Source organism: Mixophyes fleayi, chromosome 5 (assembly GCF_038048845.1).
Source record: "Mixophyes fleayi isolate aMixFle1 chromosome 5, aMixFle1.hap1, whole genome shotgun sequence".
Classification (NCBI taxonomy): Eukaryota; Metazoa; Chordata; class Amphibia; order Anura; family Limnodynastidae; genus Mixophyes; species Mixophyes fleayi.
In genome coordinates this window covers 148,955,554-148,980,463 of record NC_134406.1, presented here as the reverse complement: position 1 = coordinate 148,980,463, position 24,910 = coordinate 148,955,554, and positions in this window count along the sequence as shown.

Genomic DNA, 24,910 nt, shown 5'->3' with positions numbered 1-24,910 from the left:
GAGTAAATCCACAGCATGGAAGTAGGAGGTGATGACTACAGGTAACGGTGGTCAGGAACAAGACACTGTCCAAGGATAAAAGAAGTCAGCAAGGTCAGGTTCAGGCAAAAGATCAGGGCTAGCAGCAAACAAGGGTATACGAGTTACAAGCAAAGGTCAGGGTCACGAGCAATTATCGGAAGTCCAGGAAACAAGCCAAAGGTCAAACACAGAAGACAATCCAAGGATAAGCACAACAGGACAGGAGCAGGTCAGCAGCCAGGACCTGAACGCTATAACCGGCAGAAAGGCTAAGCCCTCCCTGCCTTAAATACATTTATGGACCAATGGAAATGCAGGAATCCAGTAGATAAATCAGCCTCAGGAGGCTGCTAATTAATTTTAAAAACACACAGCGCACGCACCCGGAGTGTGATATCCTGGTCATCCCAGTGAGTCGCGGATGCTGGAGGCACCGCGCGGCTTGAAACAGCTTGCTCCAGGAGATGGCAGACGAAGCATCATTGCATCCTTGCAGGATGCAGTGGGATCCATGGGGCTGGTTCTGTTAATTATTAGAGATGTTCACTGACCCCCGTGTTCTGGTTTTGGTTTTGGATCTGGATTAACTTCGTGTTTTGGTTTTGGCTTTGGCAAAACCGCCCTTGTGTGTTTTGGTTTTCGATCCTCATTTTTTTCTAAAATCGCAATAATTTTTTTAAAAAAAAAATCACATAATTTTGCTTTTTTTCCCCCTACATTATTATTAACCTCAATAACACTAATTTCAAGTCAATTTTGACCACCTCACAGGTCACAATATTATTTTCATACACTTTCAAACAAACACTGCAGCAGTTCTTGCCAGTGATAAGAAGAAAGCCATTGCCATGCCTGGGCATAAGACCAAAACATTCACCTCTTATGTGTGAAATTATTTTTACCCAAATCCTGACAATAGTTGTCTAGCCATTTGTAGCATTGTAAAGCCACAGTCAGTAGAGGTAAGGACCTTAGCCATCTAGAAACCTCATACATGTTATGCCATTTGAAGCAAGTTCATGGAAAGCTTTTGTGAAAATCAGAAACTTATGCTAAAAAATAGCAACAAGCAGTCAAGCATGAGCTACCTCCCTTCTCTCAGCAAGATCCAGAGCACCTGCAATCTATACCCCCAACACCTTCATCATCAATATCCTCACAAGTGATCGGAGTTAGTCCTGCATCCAAGTTTCTAAGGTGAGATGACTCTTCCCCTATCCAGGACTCCTCAGAAGAATCCATGAGCATTGGGCCCACTGCTGCTGCTCCTGCTGCTGGGGGGGATCTTCAACCCAGAAGCAGACCAAGAAGAAGACTAATAGTAGTTTACAACAATTGACTGTTAAACAATCCTTTGCAAGAGGAAGCAAGTATGAAAGCTGTCACCCAGTCACAAAGCGGATCACAGACTTCATGGCGACTATGCTAGTATTAGATCTGCGTCCAATATCCACTATTGATGCAGCTGGTTTTAGACAGTTACTTGAGGACTTCTGTCCCCGTTAAAAAATTCCATCACAATACCATTTTCCTAGACAAGCTATTCCTCACCTCTACCAGAAGGTTTGTAAAAATTTAATTATTGGGCTACAAGATGCCATTCTATCCACTGTACACTTAACCACAGATAAGTGGACAAGCGGAATTGGGCAGACTAAATATTATATGACTGTGACAGTCCACTGGGTTGGTCGCATTTTTCAGAGGCAGGCTACTCTGTGTATCATCTGCTTAACTAAGAGGCATATTATTATTATTATTATTATTATCGTACATTTCTAAGGCACCACACTGCTCCACAGTGCCATACAGTAGGGAAGACAAGGACATACATAAAACAAGACATACGTAAAACAAGAACAGACAAGGCAGACAAAATGAATGGAGACATGAAAACAAAAGGTATGAAGGACCCTGTTTATTAGAGAGCTTACATTCTAAAGGGAAGAGGGCACAGCTGAAACAAGAGGAGCAAGTGTGGCTCAGAGTGGAGATTGTGATAGGTGTGAGGGTGTATTAGTGTGAATAGTGTTATCGAGGATAAGGTCACCTCTAAAAAAGAGATGGGTTTTCAAAGAGAATCTAAAGATTTTAAGGCAGTGGGAAAGTCTGATTGAGCGTGGTAAGGAATTCAATAAGTGAGGCGCAGCATGGGAGATGTCTTGAAGGTGGGAGTGAGAGGTGGTTATCAGAGTTGAGAAAAGGCGCAGGTCAGAGGTAATACCGCTGACAACCTGTTTGAAAAACTAAGGGATGTCATTGCAACATGGCTTATCCTGCTTGGACTCTCCTGAGGATATGTGATTTCTGATAACGCCACGCACCAATATTGTTAGAGTACTACAGCGGGGGGAATTCCATCAGATTACCTATTTTGCTCACAGAATCAATTTGGTGGTACAGAACTTTTTGAAAAATGACAATGACATGCAGGAGATGCTGTCTGTGTCCCGAAATACACTGCAACAGCATAAAAGAGAATGCAGCAGCTGCAAGAATAATATAATTAAGGGGGAGTGTACCTTAGTCCAGCGCAGTGGAGGTTACTTTCCGTGTTGTGCAAGGTGCTGAAACCAATCGAAGTAGTCACCTGTGAAGAGAGTACAGACACTGTTAGCTTGAGTGAAGCGTTTGCCCTAATAAGACTTTTTGAACAGCAGCAAGAGAAATGAAGGAGGAAATGAAACAAAGCAATTCCACTAATTATGTTAGACTTGTAGATTAAACACTTTATTCGCTTCGCCAGGATCTAAGAGTTGTCAACATCTTGAAATCGTATCATTACATTTTAGAAACTGTGCTTGATCCTTGGTTTAAGAGCTATGCCTTTTCTTTCTTTCCAACTGACCCAAATCTCAAGAGAAGCAATGAGCTCCTGGTCAATAAGCTGACAGTTCAAGTGGTATATGACACAATGCCGTCTCCTCCTCCAGTTTCTCTGGAAATTGCTGCTAGGAAAAAACGTAACTTTCCCAAGACACCCATTGGTGATGCAGATGAGTCAGCACAACATTTTGACATTTGGTCTGTTCTAAAAGAATTTAACAAAAATTGTGACAGCTCTTTCATAAAATGAGCTACAAATTCCATGAGAAAGGCCATTATCAGCAATTACATCAAAGTACACAGGCTGCTGTGATGGTGAATTCCAGCGGGGATGAATTAGTATTGTTTGAGGATGATGTACACAATGATGAGGGTGAATATTATGACAGTGTAGATTGCAGATGCTGAGATATAGCTGAGAGAAGGGAGCTAGCTGATGCTGGTATGCTTGGTAATATTTTGGGTAGAATGACATCTTGGCAATTTTATGTTTTTCTATAGTAAACTTTCACCTTTATTATAGAGGTGTTTTTTTTTCTTTACAAAGGTACAAGCTTTTTATTTTTATTTTTTTCCCCTGACTTAAAACCACTATGCACTTGACATTGGCTTTAGCAGATGAGGTAGAGGGATTAGTATTATCATGACTGAGACTGGATAGTGACAAGAACAATGCCACTCCCCCTGTTTCTGTATGAACTATGGCACAGTAGAATGTCACTGGAGACGTTTAAGAACACTGACAGCCCTATTATTACAATTTCTGTTTCAGCACTGAACCCTGCCGTCTCTTCTGTTTTTGAGTGAGCTATGGTACAGTAAAATATAACTGCAGATTTAGATCAAGACTGTCAGCCCTATTATTCCTATTTCAGCAATGACAATGAGCAATGGAGCAATAGAGCTCTCCTCTTTGTGTGTAACTTATATAACACCGTACAATTTGACTGTAAATTTAGAAGACCAAGCCTGCCAGCCCTAGTATTTCTATTTCAGCAATGACAATTAGCAATGGAGCAATGGAGCTCTCCTCTTTGTGTGTAATCTATATAACACAGTACAATTTGACTGCAAATTCAGAAGACCAAGCCTGCCAGCCCTAGTATTTCTATTTCAGCAATGACAACTAGCAATGGAGCTCTCCTCTTGTGTGTTACCTATATAACACAGTACAATGTGACTGCAGATTTACACCAAAATTGCCAGCACTATTATTTGTATTTCAGTAATGACAATTAGCAATGGAGCTCTCCTGCAGATTTAGAAGACCAAGCCTGCCAGTCCTATTCTATTTCAGCAATCACAATTAGCAATGGAGCAATGGAGCTCACCTGAATGTCACTGGAGACTTTGAAGAACACTGCTACCCCTCATCTTTCTTTTCTACCTATGACGCTGCCCAACTGCTCTAGAGACTGCCAAGAACTGTGCTACCCCTTCTGTGTCCCTCTGTGAAATGGCGCTTGCGTCGCCACGGAGGGTGGTACATATAGAATCCAAAACTCGTGACATCCGATGATGTAACAATGACGTTTTGCCTCGTTTTCAATTCCAAGGGCGGGCGAAAGTACCGAGCCGGCATGGCTTGGTACTCGGATTTGGTAAGTTCGGGTGTGTTCGGTTCTCGGGGAACCGAGCCTGAGCATCTCTATTAATTATACTTGGAGCCAACCAAATGGCTCAGTGCATTCCCGGATTGACTTTGGGCCTGACTCATTAAGGATCTTAAATTAAGAAGTTTCTTATTTAAATCTTCTGGACAAAACCATGTTACAATGCAAGGGGTGAAAATTAGTATTCTATTTTGCACATAAGTTAAATACTGACTGTTTTTTCATGTAGCACACAAATACTTGATAGCTTATTTGTACACTGAAATTTAAAGTTGATATTTGTGTGCTACATGAAAAAACAGTCAGTATTTAACTTATGTGTAAAACAGAAAACTAATTTGCATCCCTTGTATTGTAACATGGTTTTGTCCAGGAGACTTAAATAAGAAACTTCTTAATTTAAGATCCTTAATGAATCAAGCCCTTGTGTTTATCTTTAGGACAGTGAAGCAGGAGCCAAATTTCCCAGCTTCTTCGTAGACTACAGGGCCATTCTTTTTGAAGGTTTTTGGTTTTCCTCCTGGCCCAGGCTCCTGGAAGTTGAATTGTTCTGTTGGAAAGGAAGGATGTGTTCGAGGAGATCAAAGATGCCTATATCCCATGAAAGAATGATATATGTTATTTTGATTAAATGTCTAACTGGTGGCAATATTTTAAGGTAAAAATGTACAGTTTCTTTCAGGCGAAAGGCAAACAAAAGACGTTTGAATGGAAGGAAACCTTTAGGAACTTGGTTCTACCTGGATGTTGGACATTTTGTGAGGGAACACCGTAATTGCTCGGGAAACAGACAGATACCCACTTTTGTTACGACTGGTCCGTCTACAATATGTATAGACTTCTCAGCATGGCTCCACACCTCTTCATTCTAGGAAGAATCCACAACAAATTACTGAAGGGCATGGATACAGTGTGAAAGGAAGGGGGTTTACATGGGGATGGCCAGCAGTAGAGACCCTGCACTTTACCCCTATCACCGACACCTCAATTTGATCTGGGCCTGGAAACGGAACTATGGATATTCAGGACAGGGAAATATCTTCAAGAATATCATGCTCACTGATGTACCGGTGAGGGCCTCTACAAAGAGAAAGAGACAGTACCGAATGATGATACTCACCAGCTAATCACTGCCTCCTCTTGATGGTGTGCACTCCCACGATCGGTATCTAGATAAAAGGGCAGCAAAAGATAACCCACCCACATTGCTGTCTACAAGGCTAAAATGTATTTCCCATAGTAGTGCTGGCTACAATTGCACATTAAAACAAAATCCTGGTCCTAACAACCAAACTATGTGACCAGATGCTGCACAACTATAAACTTCTATTAACCCAGGGCCTTATGCCTACTGCTTCCACATGGGCCTAGTGCCCGAAAGATGCACAAGGCCAAGTACCCAAAGTGTACCAAGTACCAAGATAGAGTGAAGGCACGGGCCTGGAAGAGGACTGCCTAAAAGTTCCTTACCTGACCCTAGCAGCTTTCGTTGGCAGCAGGGGGGAAAAACACGAAAACTCTTTTGCTTCCCTTGCTGCTTCTCCTGGATAAGGTCTTCAGTCTTCTTTTTTGATCTGGCTTTGCACTGGCAGTCTGAGTCTTCTGGCTTCTCACTTCTCCAAGGAATTTTTTCTTCTGCCCAACATCTTCTCTTTTGATCCTGTTGACCTCTTTTTTCTCTCCAGCGTTTTCTTATTTGACCGCAATGTCATCTTCCTGAAGATATTTTCTGCTTGCCTCTTGCTGTAAAACTGAAACTGCGCTGCCTAGGACAGCTAAATAAAAAAAGTTTAAATGGTGAAAAATGAGCCCTGCTTGGCCAGAAGTGAATCCTTTCCATTTCACTGTGACCAGCGCCAGGACCTGTAAGAAAGAAGAGGAGCTACCCCGAGCTGGATCGCTGGTCGTGTGAGCTCTTTCCTCTTTTTTTTATTCACACTTTTCACAGGCTCTGCAGGCTGGGAGCACCCTCTCTCAGCACCACCTGGAGAGAGTGAAACCAGACTTGTGGAATCCCAGAACAATCAACAAGCTCATTAGCGCTAAAGGTGTGATGGCCTCTATTCTAAGTCTCCCTGGAGCAACTGTAAGACATTTTGGGGAGAATGTGGCTTCTAAGAGGCTGACTAAAAGATATAAAGATTTGGCATGGATGGCTATCCAGGGAGGTTTACGTCTCAGGATGTTCATGCACTCCCATAACCTGTGCAGATATGTTAAATTCTCCTGGTGCATTGTCAGCAGGGAAACATCTGAGCATATATTTTGGGACTGCCCCTATGCACAGGCACTGTTGCATGCCCTGGAACATGAACTTAGAGACAGTGGGTCTGATTCATTAGCAATCTTATCTTGTGCATAAGATGTGAAGAGTATTTTAAGAAAACATGGGGAGTTATGAAAGTAGCGACTCAACAAGGAACGGAAGTTAAGATACACTGCTTAAGTCATTTATGCAGCAGAAAATAAGATGCAGCATCTTAAGTAGTATATTCAATTTAAATTAAGAATCGCATCTTACTTAAGATAAGTGTCACTGGCCAGATCTCTGGACCTAGATCCAGGCCACTCACCTCAATGCCGGCACCCGTACAGCGCCGCGGCCGTCCACCATCTTGAGAGCACTTCTACGCATGTGTAGACCAGAGGGAACTTTATAACCTTTCCTAACTTCGTATTGGTTACCCGTTAGCTTTCCCCTATTTAAGGTACCTGTGACCCCTTCCTAATTGTCTGCTCTTGATCCTCACTTCGCTGTGGTAGCCGTGACCTACTCTCCTGTGGTTCCTGTTCCTCTCAGCGTTTCCTGCATCTTCAGACCTCTCACCTGCTGGCCAGATAACTCACAGCCACGTCCGTGGTAAATCTGGCTTTGGCTGTTCATCGCAGCACCTGCTACCTCTCACCTGCTGGCCAGATAACTCACAGCCACTTCCATGGTAAGCCTGCCTCTCACTGTTCATCGCAGCACCTGCTACTTCTTACCTGCTGGCCGGATAACTGACAGCCATGTTCGTGGTAAACCTGCCTCTCGCTGTTCATCGCAGCACCTGCTACCTCTCACCTGTGGGCAGGTTAACTTACATCCACGTCCGTGGTAAACCTGCCTCCTGCTGACCATCACAGTACCTGAAACATGTCACCTGTTGGCCGGATAATTCTCTGCCACGTCCGTGGTAATTGCCTCTCATTGATCATCGCAGTACCTGCTCTCTTTCACCTGCTGGCCGGATAATTCTCTGCCATGTCCGTGGTAAATCCCAGCCATCCGCTGAATATAACTACATCTCCTATTATCTTATCCACTGGCCGGAACATTATCGCCACCGCTGTGGTAAATACCTGCCGTTCTCTGAACTATTTATATCTCCTATTGGCCAGACCTCATCTCTACATCGGCAATATTAACCTCCTGTTTCTTTGTTTTTTCCGTGGCGCGACCTGTGGGGAGATAGGATGGGGATAGGGAGGGAGAGAGAGGGGGGGGAAAGATGGGGGGTGAAGAACAGGCGATACAGTATACACGAATTCGGCCGTCAGGTGGCTCTTCTAGAGTGGGAGATGTTTATAGCTCCTTTTGCAGTATGTTTATAGCTGTTTTGTCTTGTTTATAGCTCTAGTGCCGTGTATACTGGGGCGACTATGTGGGTATGCAGAGTGGTAAACTCTTAGGGGTGGGCCGGGCAGTGGGATTATGGTGCCCGGTTCCAAGTGCTTCGGTAAAAGCTATGCAGTAAATCTGCTAATAGGTATATAAACTTGCTTTCCCTAAAATAATGTAGTGTGTGGCTGGATGGTGGGTGGGTGGAGCAAGCTTTGGTTTAAATATAAATTTGGTAGTGTTCCCTTCTAAAAGGGAGAAGCGGTGTGTGTAATTATGTTCAGATAGATAGGGGGAGAGATATGTGGGGAGTTTAAAGGTAACAGGAATGTGTTATGATGTGGGTGCTATGTAGATGCTTAGGTTACAATGTAATAGCGTTCTGCTGCCAAGCTCTAAAAAGAGCAGTTTAGTGTACAGGTTACCTTGGGTGAGCGGGTTGGCTGCTGTTCTGGATACTGGATCGTGGCGCAGGGATATCCCTGACGAAGTCCGCCCGGACAAAACGCGTTGGATTGAACTACCCTACAACACCTACCTACACAGAAGTGCTTGCCTCCCGTCGTAGCTCCACCAAGCAGCAAGACCCCAGGAGAAAGCAACTCTAGACTGTAAGCAGGAACCTCACAAACGGAGAATCAACCCCTGCAATGGAACGCACAGGCGCCTGTGAGTTCCAAACGAAAACCGGAAGTGAGGCGTCTGGAGCGCTCCTGCGTTCCAAGAACACAGGAAGTGAGACCCTGGGCCACAACCAGCAGAACGCTATTACATTGTAACCTAAGCATCTACATAGCACCCACATCATAACACATTCCTGTTACCTTTAAACTCCCCACATATCTCTCCCCCTATCTATCTGAACATAATTACACACACCGCTTCTCCCTTTTAGAAGGGAACACTACCAAATTTATATTTAAACCAAAGCTTGCTCCACCCACCCACCATCCAGCCACACACTACATTATTTTAGGGAAAGCAAGTTTATATACCTATTAGCAGATTTACTGCATAGCTTTTACCGAAGCACTTGGAACCGGGCACCGTAATCCCACTGCCCGGCCCACCCCTAAGAGTTTACCACTCTGCATACCCACATAGTCGCCCCAGTATACATGGCACTAGAGCTATAAACAAGACAAAACAGCTATAAACATACTGCAAAAGGAGCTATAAACATCTCCCACTCTAGAAGAGCCACCTGACGGCCGAATTCGTGTATACTGTATCGCCTGTTCTTCCCCCCCCCATCTTCCCCCCCCCCCTCTCTCTCCCTCCCTATCCCCATCCTATCTCCCCACAGGTAGCGCCACGGAGAAAACAAAGAAACAACCAACAAAAACCAGAACTGGAACATCCGGAACATCCGTCAAGGCAGCACCAACCCTCTTAACCACGAAACAAAGCGCAGGCGCCCCAGGTAAGCCCTTCCATAAGGGTACCTACCACCCACTCCAAATATTAACCTCCTGCCTGCCACCTGCACCTCTCCACTGCTCTTAGATTTTATACACATCTCCTGAGCACCACATCACGTGCCATTGTCCTGATTGTCCTATCCTTCTATCTCTCTGCTGTATTCCGTTGCCCTGCCGCACTCTCTTGAGGGTCGCGACCTGCACAGTGGTGCCGCAAAAACCCAAACCCACTTGCGGTGGCCCCCGGAGAAGACCAACCGCTGCGTTAGACTCGAGGATAGTGACAACTACTGGCAGAATTCTGGGTCGAGAACCATAGTGACCATGAGAGTAAGAACAGACCATGACGGACCCAGGTACGGAACCTTCAGCAACAGACTTGCTGCAACACCTGGTGGCTCGGGTGGAGCAACAGGATGCTATTCAACGACAATTACTACAGTGTTTTCAATTCTTAGTGTTACAACCTCACCTCCCACCCAACATCTTCCGGTTAATCCTCAGTCCACTGAGCGATCCCGGTGCATACCTCCTCTTCTCTACACCTGCCGACGCCCTCTAAATTCAATGGAGACCCAAAATCCTGTAGGGGATTTCTCAATCAGTGCTCCATTCATTTTGAACTTCAGCCGCAGAATTTTCCTACCCAGCATTCCAAAGTGGCATATCTTATCTCGTTATTTTCTGGGCAGGCTCTGGCTTGAGCCTTTCAAAAAGATGACCCTTTGTTGAATGACTATACTGCCTTTCTAGCCACCTTTTGAAGAATCTTCGATGAACCTGGGCGAGTTACTTCAGCTGCTTCAAGTATCCTTCGGTAACGACAGAGATCTCGTTTAGTAGCTCAATACGTAATTCTGTTCCGTACATTTTCTTCTGAACTCTAGTGGAATAACAAAGCACTTGTGGCTGCTTCTGGCAAGAACTATCAGATAAAATTAAAGATGTACTGGCCTCCCAAGAATTACCTTCATCTTTGGATATGTTGATATCTTTATGTAATCGTGTGGATATGAGATTTCGGGGAAGAACTTCGGAGAAAGAATCCTCCTTACATACATCTAGTCGTGTAGTATCTCAATTTCGTCACTCCCCTCCACCTGCGTAACCTATGGAGTTGGGTCATTGTAGACTAACCCCTGAAGAACGGGAGCGGCGTTTAAAGAATAAATTATGCATCTATTGTGCCGATTCCATTCATGTATTAAATTCCTGTCCCAGGAGGTCGGGAAACGCAAAATCCTAACTGGCTCCGGAGAGGTCAGGTTGGGGTCATTGGAACCCTCTCCAAGTTTTTCTGGCTCTAAGAACTGTTCTTTGCCAGTTACAAACTCCACTCCTACCGGTTCCTTTACATCTCAGGTACTCTCGGACTCTGAAGCCACTGATAATTTTATCCCTCACTCCTTGGTGACTCAATGGTCCTTATCGGTGATGCCCTTAGAGAAGACCATCATCATCACAGCCATTGATGGATCACAAATTCCTAACGGACTCATTAAGGAACGTACTACCCCACTTTCTCTTCAAGTAGGAGCTCTCCATCGGGAACAAATTTCTCTGCTGGTTCTTCCAGCTACTACCAGTCCTCTCGTCCTGGGACTTCCTTGACTCCAACTTCACTCACCTTAAATAGATTAAAGGACACCCCAAGTACTATCCTGGGGCACATCTTGTTGTCACAAATGCCTCTACCAAGTGTTACCCTTCAGGCTATCCAAGTCTTCCCTGAATCCTCTTCCACCTGGACTCCCTCCGCAATATGCCTCTTTTGCGGATGTATTCAATAAGATACGTTCTCCACAACATCCTCCTCATCGAACGTGGGACTGTCCGGTGAATCTTCAACCGGGTAAAATTCCTCCTAGGGGTCAGGTGTATCCTCTCTCTTTACCCGAGACTCAGGCAATGTCAACTTACATCAAAGAAAATCTCCAGCAAGGATTCATCCGACCTTCTACCTCTCCTGCTGGCGCAGGTTTTTTTTTCGTCAAAAAGAAGGACGGTATGTTAAGACCCTGTATAGACTATCAAGGTCTAAACGCCATAAATGTAAAAAAATCGTTATCCTATTCCGTTGATTACAGAACTGTTTGATCACATCAGAGGTGCTCAAATATTCACCAAACTAGATCTACGTGGTGCATATAACCTTATCAGGATCAAGGCTGGAGACGAATGGAAGACAGCTTTTAACACTCATGATGGACACTATGAATATCTGTTGATGCCATTCGGGCTGTGTAATGCCCCAGCTGTCTTCCAAGGGTTTGTAAATGAGATCATCCGGGACTTACTCTACGTGTGTGTGGTGGTCTATTTGGATGACATCCTGATTTTGCCCCAAGATCTGTCTACCCATCGACAACCTGTTGCAGAAGTTCTCTCTAGATTACGAAAGAATCAGTTGTTCTGCAAATTGGAGAATTGCTCCTTTGAACTTTCCCAAATCCCGTTCCTGGGGTATATAGTATCTGGAGTAGGTCTCGAGATGGACCCGGAAAAAGTAAGAGCAGTTCTGCACTGGCCCTTGCCCACATGTCTCAAAGCTATCCAGCGCTTTTTGGGCTTTGCCAATTATTATCGGTATTTCATTCAAGGGTTCTCTTCCATCGTTGCACCTATAGTTTCCCTTACTCGCAAGGGCTCCAATCCCAAGCAATGGTCTCCTGAGGCTCTTCAAGCTTTCCAATTTTTCAAAGAAGCTTTCGCCACTGCTTCCATTCTTCAACAACCCAATACTGCTCTCAACTTCTTTCTCGAGGTTGACGCCTCCAACATTGGTATAGGAGCGGTGCTTTCCCAAAAATCTGCACAAAAGAAACTCCATCCTTGTGCCTATCGGAGATAGTATAATTTTTCTCTGCAGGTAGAGAAAAAGATCTGTTGCCAATTAAAGTAGCTCTGGAAGAATGGAGATACCTGTTGGAGGGGGGCCTGTCATCCTGTAACTATATTCACTGATCACAAGAATTTACTCTATTTACAGTCTTCTCAGTGTATGAACCCACGACAAGCCAGATGGTGGTTATTTTTTTCTCATTTTGAGCTTATAATCACCTTCAAACCTGCTCTCAAGAATAAAAAAGCAGATGCGCTCTCTCGAGCTGTCTTGGACTCAGAAGATCTCCAATAAAGTCCTATATTGGATCCCAAATGTGTAGTTCTAGCTGCCTCCTCCTCTACCACCCCACCGCCGGGAAAGACCTTTGTACCCTCTCTGCTTTGGAAGAAAATCCTCTCCTGGCATCATTCCTCCCACTTTTCCGGCAATGTTGGAGCTTGGAAGACTTTAGAAATAATTTCCCTAAATTATTGGTGGCCTACCATCAGGAGGGACATTAAAGAGTATATCTCCGCCTGTGACATCTGTATTCAATTTAAATCCTCCCATCAAGCTCCAGTCGGTCTTCTGAAACCTCTGCCTATTCCTTTTAAATCATGGACTCACATAGGTATGGATTTTATCACAGATCTTCCACCCAGCAGGAAATTTAACACAATTTGGGTAGTGGTGGATAGATTCTCTAAAATTGCACATTTTGTGCCCCTGGTGGGACTACCCTCCTCTCCCACATTGGCTAACCACTTTGCTAAAGAAATCTTTCGCCTTCATGGATGTCCTTCTGAGATCGTGTCGGACAGAGGTGTGCAGTTTGTGTCCAGGTATTGGCGTGCCCTATGTAAGATTTTAGGGATTCGTCTTTGCCTATACTCTTCATATCATCCTCAGTCAATTGGGCAGACAGAGAGGGTCAACCAGGATCTTGAGACCTTCTTAAGAATATTTTCTTCAGCCAACCAGGATGATTGGGTGGATCTACTCCCTTGGGCTGAGTTCGACCACAGAAACTCCTACCATGAATCGTCAGGTGATACTCTATTTTTTCTGGTATACGGTCACCATCCTTCTCTCCCAGAATTTCCCGATCTTCCTTGTACCCAGTTAATGCTCTACACCAGAGATTCTCTTCCATCTGGGCTCAAGCCTGGTCATCTCTCAAAAAAGCATCTTCCAGATACAAGCTTTTTGCCGATCGTAAGAGACGAGCAGTTCCTGCATTGAAAGTAGGAGCTCGTTTATGACTATCCACCAGGAATATCCGTTTAAAAGTTCCCTGCATGAAATTTGCTCGACGATTCATTGGTCCATACAAAATTCTACAAGTTATTAATCCGGTATGTTTCAGATTACAACTTCCAAAAAACCTTTGTATTTCCAACTCATTTCATATCTCATTACTCAAACCCGTCATTATTAACCGCTTTTCTGGGCCTTCTTCGGCATTTCCTCCTATTCAACTTCAACAGGAGGAGGAATTTGAGATTACACATATCCTTGATTCCAAAACTACCAGAGGAGGTGTTCGATTTTTAGTTCATTGGAAAGAATTCAGTCCTGAGGAATGTTCCTGCATCCGCGCTGAGCACATCAACGCTCCTACGCTTTTAAAGAAATTTTTCACCAAGTTCCCCGGTAAACCTGGATCTAAGTGTTCTGCGTCCACCTTTAAAGGAGGGGGTACTGTCACTCGCCGGATCTCTGGACCTAGATCCAGGCCACTCACCTCTCTACCGGCAACTGTACAGCGCCGCGGCCGTCCACCATCTTGAGAGCACTTCTGCACATGTGTAGACCAGAGGGAACTTTATAACCTTTCCTTACTTTATATTGGTTATATGTTAGCTTTCCTCTATTTAAGGCACCTGTGACCCCTTCCTAATTGTCTCCTCTTGATCCTCACTTCGCTGTGGTAGCCGTGACCTACTCTCCTGTGGTTCCTGTTCCTCTCAGCATTTCCTGCATCTCCAGACCTCTCAACTGCTGGCCAGATAACTCACAGCCACGTCCGTGGTAAACCTGCCTCTTGTTGTTCATCGCAACACCTGCTACCTCTTACCTGCTAGCCGGATAACTCACAGCCACGTCAGTGGTAAACCTGCCTCTCGTTCATCGTAGTACCTGCTACCTCTCACCTGCGGGCCGGACAACTCACAGGTAAATATTTTTTTCAGTCCAAACTGTCTGGTGCTTGCATTTATATATGTTTAGAAAAATTAAACATGCCTTTACTTTCATCACCAAACAACAATTGCAAATAAGTCTGAAACCTGAAATGGCCTGCCTTCACAGTTTCAGGAGGTCTGGGGATCTGTTGGATAAACATGCAACATGGGGAAGTGCCAAAACATATAAGAATCACCTTAATAGATATTAGATTAAAAAGTTTCACAACTCCCCCCCCCCCCAAAAAAAAATATTACAATTTATAATACAAACAACACACACGTTAAAATGCACATAACATATGAAAATAGAGATGCACTGTTATTGTATTGTGGAACATAAAATATCATAAAACACAAGCTTTTAAAGTGTCTATAAAAGAGTAAGAGAAAATATAACTCTCAATACAAATAAAAGACCACTATAGACTCCTAACCAACTTCAAGTGTGCATGAACCAGTCTTTTATAATGGATTCTAATGAGACAAGTATATGCAGGTGCATGGCCCACTGTGGTATCAGATGACGAAATCTGATGCTGGGTCTATGCAACGCTGTTTACGGGTATCTGCTGTTTAATTTTATACTGATTAAAATATGTTTGCGTTTATTTCTGATTGCGATTTTTTTCTGAGATGCATTTGCATAGACATTCTTATTTTATATTAAAAAAAGAAACATGATCCTTCATGTCGGTCATTAAGAAGGTGTGTGCAAGTGTTCATTTAATTATGCTCAGTGACACTTTATGTTGCTACTAGTGCCTGTGTTGTGTTGTTTTGTATTGTATGTTTGTTTCCATCTAAACTATGCCTTAGCGCAGTGGTTCCCAAACTTTTGCAGTTCACGGCACCCTTAGAGTCTCCAAATTTTTTCAAGGCACCCCTCCAAAATAATTACTGAGTAGTCCTGATTTAGAAGTAGTCGGGTCAAAAAAATGTAATAAGTATTTAGGTCAGGACAGAAATACTTATTTAGTTGTATGTAAAAATGCCCTCTCTACATCCAGACACACTGCCCCCTCTGCATCCAGTCACTCTGCCCCCTCTCACGCTGCCCCCTCTGATGCTGCCCCCTCTCACTGCCCTCTGTCACGCTGTCCCCCTCCTCTGTCATGCTGTCCTCCTCCTCTGCCCTCTGTCACGCTGTCCTCCTCCTCTGCCCTCTGTCACACTTCCCCCTCTGCATCCAGTCACTCTGCCCCCTCTCACGCTACCCCCTCTGCCCTCTGTCACCTCTCACTGCCCTCTGTCACGCTGTCCCCCTCCTCTGCTCTCTGTCACGCTGTACCCCTCTTCTGCCCTCTGTCCCCCTCCTCTGCCCTCTGTCACACTGCCCCCTCTGCAGCCCTCTGTCACGCTGTCCCCCTCTGCTGCCCTGCTGTCCTCCTCTACTGCCCTCTGTCCTCCTCTGCTGCCCTCTGTCCTCCTCTGCTGTCCTATGTCCTCCTCTGCTGTCCTATGTTACATAGTTACATAGTTGATGAGGTTGAAAAAAGACACCAGTCCATCAAGTTCAACCTATTTTGGATCTCCTGCGATCCTGCACTTATATTTGTAATTAATCCAGAGTAGGCAACCGCCCATCTGTTTCAATTTTGAAAATCCCCCCCAGACTCAATATTGCAATCCAATTTTTACCCTATATCCACTACTATCCTTTATTTTAAATTAACGGTCGTATCCCTGGATACACCTTTCCGCTAAAAATTTGTCTAAACCTTTCTTAAACATATCTATTGAATCTGCCATCACAACCTTCCCTGGCAATGAATTCCATATCTTGACTGCCCTTACTGTAAAGAACCCCTTCCTTTGCTGGTTGTGAAATTTCCTCTCCTCTAACCTTAGGGGATGACCACGTGTCCTGTGTATGGTCCTTGGGGTAAAAAGTTCCCATGAAAGCTCTCTGTATTGACCCCTAATGTATTTGTACATAGTAATCATATCTCCCCTTAGACGCCTCTTTTCTAAAGTAAACATGCCTAAACTGGCTAACCTTTCCTCATAACTTAATGACTCCATACCCTTTATCAATTTTGTCGCCCTTCTCTGAACCCTTTCTAGTTCCAAATTATCTTTTTTATAGAGTGGTGCCCAGAACTGTACTGCATATTCAAGATGAGGTCTTACCAATGATTTATACAGTGGCAAAATTACACTGTCTTCCCTTGCATCTATGCCCCTTTTTATGCATGCCAATACTTTGTTTGCCCTTGCAGCTGCTGCTTGACATTGAGCACTATTGCTAAGTCTACTGTCTACGAGCACTCCCAAATCCTTTTCCATTATAGATTCTCCCAAATTAATTCCATTTAATTTATAGATTGCGTTCTTGTTTTTGATCCCTGAATGCATAACCTTACATTTATCTGTGTTAAACCTCATATTCCATTTAGCCGCCCAATCCTCCAGTTTATTTAAGTCTCTCTGTAGAGAAGCTACATCTTGCTCTGATTTTATTACCTTACAGAGTTTAGTGTCATCTGCAAAAATAGAAACTTTACTCTCTAAACCATCACCAAGGTCATTAATAAATATATTAAAAAGGAGTGGTCCCAGCACGGAACCTTGAGGAACTCCACTTAAGACCTTTGACCAATTAGAAAATGTTCCATTTATCACAACTCTCTGTTCCCTATTCTCTAACCAGTTTTCGATCCAAGTACAAATTTTGATTTCTAGACCCAGTTCCCTTATTTTGTAAACCAACCTCTTGTGTGGCACTGTATCAAAGGCCTTTGCAAAATCTAAGTAGACCACATCTACTGTCCTGCCCTGGTCTAAGTTCCCACTAACTTCCTCGTAGAAACTAATTAGATTAGTTTGACATGACCTATCCCTCACAAATCCATGTTGATTCCCACTAATAATTTTATTGCGTACCAAGTAATCCTGAATACTGTCCCTTAAAATACCTTCCAGTAGTTTCCCCACTATTGATGTCAGGCTTACAGGTCTATAATTCTCTGGTTGTGATCTCGTCCCCTTTTTAAACAACGGCACCACATCTGCTATTCGCCAATCCCTTGGTACTGAGCCTGATGAGATTGAATCTCTGAAAATTAAGAATAGCGGTCTAGCTATTTCCGAGTTTAATTCCATAAGGACCCTTGGGTGTATGCCATCTGGACCTGGAGCTTTATTTATCTTAATATTCTTCAGTCGCCTTTGGACTTCTTCCTCTGACAACCAAGTATTAATTAATGGCATGGTTTCATTTCCATTTTTATGTATTACTCCTGCCATTTGTTCCTCTCTGGTAAATACTGAAGAAAAGAACGTGTTTAATATCTCTGCTTTTTCCTTAGTATCATTTATCAATTCACCCATCTCACTTCTTAGTGGTCCTATATTATCTTTTTTAATCCTTTTGCCATTTATATACTTAAAAAACTTTTTGGGGTTTGTCTTACTTTCTTTTGCAACGTGCCTTTCATTTTCTAATTTAGCCAATCTAATTTCCTTTTTGCATGTTTTATTACATTCCTTGTACCTATGGAAGGACTCCTCTGACCCTTCAGACTTAAACAATTTAAATGCACGCTTCTTCCTTTGCATTTCTTCCCTTACCTTTTTATTTAGCCACATTGGTTTAGACTTAATTCTTTTACATTTATTTCCTATAGGAATGAACTTATACGTGTATGTTTCCAACAACATTTTAAAGACAGCCCACATTTCTTCCGTATTTTTTCCTTCAAAGGCTTTGTCCCAGTCTATGCTCTTTATAGACTCCTTTAGCATATTAAAATTTGCCTTTTTAAAGTTTAAAGTCCTAGTTGATCCCTTATACTGTTGTTTCTGGAAACTAATTTCAAATGAGACCATATTATGATCACTGTTTCCCAAGTGCTCCTTTACTTGAATATTTGATATTACGTCTACATTGTTTGTTATTACTAGGTCCAGTATAGTCCGGTTCCTAGTTGGTTCCTCAACTAATTGGGACATGTAATGGTCTTTTAGCGTGCTCAGAAACCTATTTCCCCTAGCTGTACCGCAGGTCTCAGTACTCCAATCAATGTCCGGATAATTAAAATCCCCCATAATTAAAATTTGACCTAGTTGTGTAGCCTTTTCAATTTGCTGTAGAAGTTGGGCTTCCTCAATCGTACTAATATCTGGCGGTTTATAGCATATCCCTATCAGAAACTTCTCTGAACTTTTTCCTCCGCTGGATATTTCCACCCACAATGCCTCTATATTATCACCAATATTCTCGTATATAACTTCCTGAATACTTGGTTTTAATTCTGGCTTAATATAAAGACATACTCCTCCTCCCCTTTTATTTACCCTATCCCTCCTGAAGAGAGAATAGCCTTCCAAGTTGACTGCCCAGTCATGTGTATCATCCCACCAGGTCTCAGTAATACCTATAATATCATACTGCTCATTCATTGCTACTAGTTCTAACTCCCCCATTTTACCTGTCAGGCTTCTTGCATTTGCAAGCATACACTTAAGTCTATTGCCTCCCTTAGGTATTTCTTTTAGCTTTAAAAAGGGCCGCTCCTTATCGGCTATGCTTCCCTTTCCCCCCTCTCCACCCCCTTTACTCTTGTTAAATTCCTCCTTACTACTCTCAATGTCTATCCCATAAATACTTGCTTGCCCCTCCCCCCCGGAGCCTAGTTTAAAATCTCCTCCAACCTTCTAACCATCCTCTCCCCTAGCACTGCAGCCCCCTCCTCATTCAGGTGCAATCCATCACGACAATAAAGATGGCAACTGACCGAGAAATCGGCCCAGTGCTCTAAGAATCCAAAACCCTCCTTCCTACACCAATCTTTTAGCCACGCATTAACCTCCCTAATCTCCCGCTGCCTCCCTGGACTAGCGCGTGGCACAGGTAGTATTTCCGAAAATACTACCTTGGATGTCCTTGCCTTAAGTTTGCGACCTATGTCCCTGAAATCATTCTTTAGGACACCCCTTCTTCCTCTAACTCGGTCATTGGTGCCAACATGCACCAAAACCGCTGGGTCATTCCCAGCCCCTCCCAACAATCTGTCCACCCGATCCGCAATATGCCGAGCCCGAGCACCCGGGAGACAACACACTGTTCGGCATGCACGGTCCCGGTAACAGATTGCCCTATCTACCTTCCTAATAATTGAATCCCCTACCACCACAATCTGCCTGGGTCCCTGAGTAACTTTGGTCCCCTCTATGCTGGAGAGACCATTCCCCTGGTTGCTAGAGGAAGCAGTGTCATCCAACTCTACCAATTCTGAACTGCCTTCCACAGTATCTTCATCCAATCTGGCAAATCTGCTGGGATTGCCTAGCTCAGAACTGGCCTGCCTCTTCCTCCCTCTGCTACCCCTAGTAACTGTTACCCAGCTGCCTACCTGTGCATCCTCCTCTGTCTCTGCTCCACCCTGCTCAGATAACGCATCAACGGTGAGCTGTAAACTCTGCTCCAGGTTGGCAATGTCTCTCAATGTTGCAATGGTCTGCTTTAGATCAGTTACCTGGGCTTCCAAAGAGACCAATTGCTCACATTTCTCACAGAGGTATAAACCTTGGAACACTTGCTCCAAGTGTGCATACATATGACAAGATATGCATTGAGTGAGATCATCAAGCCTGCTACTACTCATCTTATTATGGCTAACCTAACTTCTTATAGCCTACAGTGAACTTTAGTACTAGCCTTTCCTAGCCACTTACCAGATTAAACCCCTTCCTGGATTCAACTCCTTAATGGAACCAACTCCACACTTTTTAAACAAAAACAGCACTTGAAATCAAAAAAGCAGTGAAATCACAAGCTCAATGAAATCGCTTGCTACCTCCTGTTAAATAGAGCTTGCACTAACCAGCTGTATCAACTATGCAATTAAACCACACCCACTAGCTCTAACAGAGAGAAGGAAAAAAAAAAAAAAAAACACTTAATAAACACACAGAAAAACGAATCCCGTTCAATAAACACACAGAATAATTCCCCAAACTATATCACTCTCTCAGCACAGCACAGCAATCCTTAATGGAACCAACTCCACACTTTAAACAAAAACAGCACTTGAAATCAAAAAAGCAGTGAAATCACAAGCTCCTCCTCTGCTTCCAGCTGTCCTCTGTCCTCCTCTGCTGTCCTATGTCCTCCTCTGCTGTCCTATGTCCTCCTCTGCTGTCCTATGTCCTTCTCTGCCCTCCTCTGCTGCCCTCTGTCCTCCTCTGCTGCCCTCTGTCCTCCTCTGCTGTCCTATGTCCTCCTCTGCTGTCCTATGTCCTCCTCTGCTTCCAGCTGTCCTCTGTCCTCCTCTGCTGCCCTCTGTCCTCCTCTGCTGTCTTATGTCCTCCTCTGCTGTCCTATGTCCTCCTCTGCCCTCCTCTGCTGCCCTATGTCCTCCTCTGCTGCCCGCTGTCCTCCTCCGCTTCCCGCTGTCCTCCTCCGCTTCTCCCAGCCATAAAAAAAAGAAAGAGCGCATAAACTTACCAATCCGCCGGGTGCCGGGACCCAGCAGCCTCCTCTCTCCCGCAGCTGTCACTGATGTCGATATTCAGTGACAGCTGCGGGAGAGAGGAGGCTGCTGGGTCCCAGCGCCCGGCGGATTGGTAAGTTTATGTGCTCTTTCTTTTTTTTATGTCTGGCCCGCGACACCCCAGTGACAGCGCCGCGGCACCCCTGGGAGCCGTGGCGCACAGTTTGGGAACCGCTGCCTTAGCGGTTAGACATTCCACCTGCCAACAGTAGGGTAATAAGTTCAAATCCTTGATCATGCCCGTATCTGTGTGGACTTTGTATATCCCTATGTTTCTGTGGGTTTAATCCAATGTGTCACTTACAGAAGTGTACGCTAGTATATGTTATGGTGCCAGCTTTGTTGATACTGAGTATTGTATTTTGTATATATATTTATGATTGCAAATTATTAGCCATTGAATTCACATCCATATTTTTTTCAATACAAAATTTCAGATGACATATTCTTTATGTCAGAGAACAAGAGAATGTGTGTGTAATTCTTTATTGTCTATCCTTAAACCTTCATGTTGCCAATAGTGCCTGTGATGTGTTCTATGTTTGTTAGACCACTATTAGCTAGCACCTATAGGACATTCAGACATGGTGCTTGTAATTAAAGTCTATATAATGTATGTAATGCTCAATCTGCACATTGTCTTATTGGTTAGACCAGGGTTTCCCAAACCCAGTCCTCAGGGCTCCATAGCAGTGCAGGTTTTCTGGATCACTGGTGACATAATTAGGACCACCTGTGGATCTTTTACAATGTGTCAGTCAGTAATGAATACACCTGTGCTCCAGCAAGGAGATATGGAAATCCTGCACTGTTAGGGAGCCCTGAGGACTGGGTTTGGGAAACCCTGGGTTAGACAATCATCTTTTCAACAGTGGGGTCATGAGTTTGATTCCTGACCCATTTTGTGAAATATACCTAAATTGAATGTTTAAATTTGTCTGGAGCTACAACAGAGACAAGCAGCTGTTCGATATAAAGCAAATCCAAACAAATGTAAAATATCCACAGATAAAAGCAAACAACACCTAAGTCACAAAAAAATCTGCAGAAGGCCAAAAATGATAAACAAATTAGAGTATAACTATTATTATTTATTATTATTATTTATTATTATTATTATAATTATTATTATTATTATATTATACATTAATGAACTTACATTGCAATTTATTAAAACTGTGCATCTGCCATGGATTTAGAACAAAATTTGTTATGAGAGAAGTGTATGCAAGTCTATATTGTGCATAGTTATTTTTGATTATGTTATTTAAAGCAATTCTTAGTTTTAAGACAGTTTAGTGTTGTGGCTTATTCAGTTTTGCTGGTGTGTGCAATTATTAATTTTTCTCAGTAACACTTTAGCTTGCCAGTAGCACTTGACTTGCAGGCTATGGTGTATTGTTGAGCTTTTCGTTCTAGTCTATATAATGCACATATTTTTTCCATCTGCATGTTGCCTTAGTGGTTTGACAATCCACCTTCCAACAGTGGAGTCATGAGTTTGAATCCTGAGTCACTGCCTTATCTCTGTTGAGTTTAAATATCCTCCCCATGTTTGTGTGGGTTTCCTCCTATGTATCCCTTGTGGAAGAGTACGCATGGTTTATGTACTCATATTTTATTTACATAGTTTAAACAAATTAAACGGTAAAGCCTTTTATTTATGCTAGCGTATTATTAGCCATTAAAAAAAAAAAAAAATCAAAAAATGTATAGGCTAACTATTAGATATTACACATCAACCACTTCACAATGCAATTTATTACAACTGTCCATCCACTATGGTTTTTTAAAAAAATAGTACATTATTTAATGTTTGACATACATATATATAAAAAAAAAATCTTAGTGAAGTGTATTAAGATGTATTAAGATGTATGTTATATATGTATGTTATATATTGTATTTTAAACAATGCTTTTTCAACAGTTTAGTATTGTTATTCAGTGCTGCTGCTATAGCTTTTTTGGACTTAAACATGACCCCCAGCTTACTCAAGTGTTAAGCATGAACTTAAGAAAAATGCTAAGTACTTCTTGTCTATCCGACGGATCCAGTGGTAAACACCTACTCTACTTTAGTTAGTATGATCTCCGCCCATTCCCTGCCCTTCCCCAAACCCTTTTTTCTTAAAAGGCCTGAGAGTTTCTTAAGTGAAGGTAAGAAGGATTTTCATCTTAACTTAAGAAATTCTTAATTTACACAGTGGATTTTCCTTGTTATCTCCCTTTTCTGGGCATGCGCAGAGTGGATTTTTGTATTATCCGCAAAAAAATGCAGATAAGACCAGACCCAGTGTGCCCAGAACTTGCCTTTTATACTATTCTGTATTTTATGGATTATTTCCTGGGACCCTCACCTATGGGACAATCCAGGAGGCCTGGTGCCTTATGAACTGTTTTAAGGATGCTTTATGACTTGCCACGAATTCCCTCATTTTGAAAATGGAGAAAATGTCCACCCAGGACTGTCGTAGGGTGATCCACTGCCTGTTTAAAGACTATAACATCATAGACAGTCCTGGGGAAGAAGAAGATACTTGATGTCTTTGCCTTCTTTCACTATTCCCTCTTTGTGTCTGTTTTAAATAAAGCTATGACTACCACTCCCATACCCCCTTTATCCCATTCCCCCATCACTCTGTTTGACTTTTTTTGAAAAGTATTGTTAAAGTGTTGAATGGTTACTGCAGTACTTGATGTATAGTGTAGGATGATATAGCATGTGCCATATGTTTTGTATTGTACTAAGAAGTATGTGATTATGTTTCACAGTGTATTGTGCTTATGTCACTCACTTACCTTTCCGCTGGCATCCTCACTCTGCCGCAGCCGGTCGCCATCTTAGCCGAATCTGCACATGCGCAGGCCCGACTTCTACCTTGTCACCTCATCTCCTTCCCTATCGGTTACCTACCTACCAGCCCCTATTTAAGGATCCTTCCCCTTAATCCCACTGCCTGCTCTTGGTCCTTATTTCCCCTTGGATCTTCCTGTGGATAGACCTCCTGGAGTTCTGTCCTGCTGTGTACCGCTATCCTCCACCATTCCAGTGGTAACATTCTGCAGTCCACAGATCATCGCTACCGCCTCCCTTGTGTCTCCTCCATCATCCACAGAGCATCACTCCACCACATCTGTGTTGCTGAATTCCACTGAACCTGCCACACTCTCCTGAGAGCCGAGACCTACGTAGCAGAAGCCGCTAAACCCATACCCTCTTGCGGGGTTCCCTGGAGAAGACCAGCCACTGCGTTAGACTCTGCGCCTCTGGAGAGTAACTGCTAGTTGGCTAGTACAGGTTCCGTGAATCTTGGTTGCCCGTGACAGTTTTTTAGCTGTGCTGCAGCGCAGTACACTTGGATGTAATGTCTGCTTTTTTGTATATTAATACAAAATAAAATTATATTTCTCAATAAAAACTAGTAAGAGTATTGTACTTTTTATTCAGAAATATAACTTTATTTTGTATTAATATCCAAAAAATCAAACATAAGGCATTACATCCAAGTGTACTGCGTTGCAGCACAGCTAAAAGCACAATACACTGTGAAACATAATCACATACTTCTTAGTACAATACAGTAACAGTATTGGCCATTAATAATCCACCGGCTATAGTAATGTCCAACAAAATTTCAATAGCAGTAGTGGTTCCTTGGTAAATGTACAACAGTATTAGTAATGGCCAGTATTGACCCACAAGTAGTGCTAATGCCAATGATATGGGCATTAGTATACACCACATTACAGTCACTGTCTTCACCTTGTCCTAATGAGCCAGAAAATAATAGTGTTGCTCACTGTCCCATATGATTTACCATGAACTGAAGTTTGCACAGCAAGATTCTAATTAGTGATAATGAATCATTATCTGTGACCAATTAGAATCATGCCCAAATAAAGTGGCGTTGACACTGAGGAT